Source organism: Tupaia chinensis, unplaced genomic scaffold (assembly GCF_000334495.1).
Source record: "Tupaia chinensis unplaced genomic scaffold, TupChi_1.0 Scaffold000208_1, whole genome shotgun sequence".
Taxonomy (NCBI): Eukaryota; Metazoa; Chordata; class Mammalia; order Scandentia; family Tupaiidae; genus Tupaia; species Tupaia belangeri.
The window spans coordinates 884,161-887,756 of NW_006159683.1; positions in this window are offsets into that span (position 1 = coordinate 884,161).

Below are 3,596 nucleotides of genomic sequence, written 5' to 3' on the forward strand. Positions count from 1 at the left end.
CCAAAGAAGGAAAAGGTCACCAGTAGCAAATACAGTGGAGCAGAGTTATATTCACAATGCTGTTGTCATTCCGTCACCAAGATGGGGTGTAGATATACTCAGGTACTCAGGTCATCGCTTGGAAACATTTTGATGAGTTCACTTTTGGTCCACCCACATTTGCTCAATTCCCACTTAAATTGTAGCACGCAAAAGACTCAGCAAATGGAATGCGAAATAGCTGTGGAATAGTTCTCTAGGGGACTTGAAGAGTTCATGCATAAAGTGGAAATCAAGTATGAGTTAATTTGGGTGCAAAAAAAACAAAATCGAAATCTAGACATGATTTTTATATAATATGTATTTTCCATGACCTTTTTGAAAACCCTGCATATTCTTTTTTTTTTTTTTTGAGAGGTTTTTGCTATAGGGCGCATGTGCTCACCAGAAAAACAGAGAGAGACAGAGAGACAGAAAGCGAGTAATCACCCCCCCCCCCAAGGGAGACGGCAACGCTGCAATCACTTCTCTGCCATTCTCTCCCTAGGATCTTGGGCAGGCACGCACATGTCGTGACTTTTAAGCCACCGATTCCTGGACTTGACCACAGTCAACTACATGGGAGTCCAGCCACATAACCATTACTCCAGCTGCTGGAAGACCCTCTATATTCTGAAACTAAATGCTTAAACTCAATGTTATCACTTTTGTTAAAAAAAAAACTAACCTCACTTCTATAATGAGAATTTTTTTTTTTTGGAGAGGTTTTTTATACAGGACGTGTGTACTCGCCAGAGACAGAGAGAAATCCCCCTCCCCCTGAGGGGATGGTCACGCTGCAATCCCTTCTTCTCCATTCTCCTCTCGGGATTTTGGGCACATACGCACACGCCACCGGGTCCAGGACTTGAACCGTGGTTGACTACATGGGAGTCCAGCAACATAGCCATTATGCTAACTGCTGGTCCCGAGAATATATATTTTTTTAAATCTTATGATTTTACAAAGGAATTTACAAACGTGTTACTCATTTTAATACAAAGCCATAATAATATGATTTACTATAGAGGAAAACCTGAAGTTGAACTGAGAACCTACCTTTTATTAACTAAAAACAGCATTAGCAAACTTTGATTCCCTTCCTCTTATCAATTACAAAAATAAATTCTAGATGGACTGTAACTCTAAATGTGAAAGACAGAATAATAAAACTAGTGAGAATATCTGTACGATTTAGAGAAAAGCAAAGATATCTACAACCAGAGACTGAATAGCACTTTACATGAAAAGAAAATTGGACAAATATAACTGTATTAAAATTAGTAATCAAAGTACACTGTAAGAGAGTAAGCCATAGAGTAGGGGAAGATATTTGCTACACATATAATCTACATGAGGCCCTTTTCCAGAATATAAACCAATTTTACAAATCAAGACCCAAAACCACAATCAGCCCATGGAAAAATGGACAGAAGACTGGAACAGGCAACACACATGCACTCATGCACATACACACACACACACACACACACACAGAGTCAAATGACTGATAAATACATGAAAAGATGTTTATCCTCATTAATAATCAGAGTGATGCAAATAAATGCCAAAATGAGATAACTGCATACCCACCACATGGTTAAAATTGATATTAAAAATACCATGTGTTGGCAAATCTGTGGATTAAGAAGAACTCAAACCAAATCTAGGCATATGACCTGCGGATTGCATTCAGAAGGACCCTACACTTGGCTTGATGCTCAGATGTCACTGTTTTTTGTTTTTGCTTTTCCAATTAATTTTATCTTTGAACATGTGGTTTGGTTTCTTAGAGAGATTTTTGCTATATGGTGTATGCACTCACCAGAGAACAGAAGAGACAGAGAAACAGAAAGCGAGAAATCACCCGACTGGGGAGACAGCCAAACCACAATCCTTCTCCTCCGTTCTCTTCTCAGGATTTTGGGCATACACACACAAGCACCCAGCGTGAATTTTAAGCCACCAGATCCAGGATTCAAACCACAGTCGACTATGTGGGAGTCCAGTGACCTAACGATTATGCTGTCTGCCGGTCCCTGAACATGTGTTTTATAAGTGAAGTCTGAAAAGAACAATGTAGCGTAAGCAGAAGAGGTACATATAATATGATTGTCCACTGTTCCGTGCCAACCGTTACGTTAGTATCTAGCATTCAGGATGCTCCATGAGCACAGAATTCTGTTGGACCTACAATACAAGGAAGTTAGGCTAGACTCAAAGCCAGTACAAGATAAGCATGTCACATCAAGGACCTAGTAGAACAGAGGAAAGAAGGAAGCTGACAACCCCAAGAAGTCGTTTCCCTTACCAATCAGTACTTGGAATGCAGAAAAAAAAAGGCACTGATATTCGAAAAACATAAATGATCAATGGAGCTTATGTTCTCTTTTTTTTTTTTTTTTTTTTTTTTTAAGGAGTTTTTTTTTATGGGAACCAGCAGTTAGTGTAATGGCTATGTTGCTGGACTCCCACATAATTGACCGTGGTCCTGGACCCGGTGGCTTAAAATTCACGCCAGGCGCGTGTGTGTGCGTGCCCAAGATCCTGAGAGGAGAATGGAGGAGAAGGGATTGCGGCGCAATCACTTTCTATCTCTATGTCTCTCTCTGTCTGTCTGGCGAGTGCACGTGCCCTGTAGGAAAAACCTCTTAAAAAACAAAAACAACAAAACAAAACAAAACAAACAAAATGTTTTTTTGGAGAGGTTTTTGCTATAGGTGTGTGTGCTCGCCAGAAAGACAGAGAAACAGAAAGTGAGAAATCACCCCCCAGGAGGGATGGCCACTCTGCAATCCCTTCTCCTCCATTCTCCTCTTGGGATCTTGGGCACACATGTACATGTGCCCAGCGTGAGTTTAAGCCACCAGGACTTGAATCACGGTCGACTACATGGGAGTGAGTCCAGCAACATAGCCATTATCCTAGCTGCTGGTCCCGAGCTTATGTTCTTTACTTGCATTACTTCTGCGTATTAGCCAACCATTTACACTAAGCAGAGATATAGAAGGAAAGGGAAAGATAGGGCAAAGTACATGACCAGAGTGTTGGCACTGTCAGCCACCTAGTTTCTTTTTCTCTCAGTTCATCCTTAGCAGTAAGTTGGAAATAGAGAGTATTGGTAGAGTGTCCATGTATCAAAGTGAAATAAAAACAGTTGAGTTGTGGCTTTAGTCCATTTTTCTGTTGCTAATAACCATCACAAACCTGGTAATTTGTAAAGGAAGATTTATTCATCTCATGAACTTGAAGGTCCAAGGTCAGGGGGCCACATCTGGTAAAAGTCTTCTTGTTGATGTTGAGTCTATAGAATCAAAGGTGGCACAAAGCATCACGTGACAAGAGGATAAGAATATATGTGAACTCTGATCCCTCTTTCTCTTCCTATAAAGCCATGAGTACTCAATCATGAGAGCCCTACCCTGGCGATCTTATCTAACCCAAATACTTTAAAAGACTTTACTTCTTAATACCATAGTTGAATTAAGTTTTTCCCTTCTAAATACTATTGGGTCATCAGAAAAGTCATTATGTATTTTTCAATGTTTTCTATGCAAAAAATGTGTTGTGACTTTTCC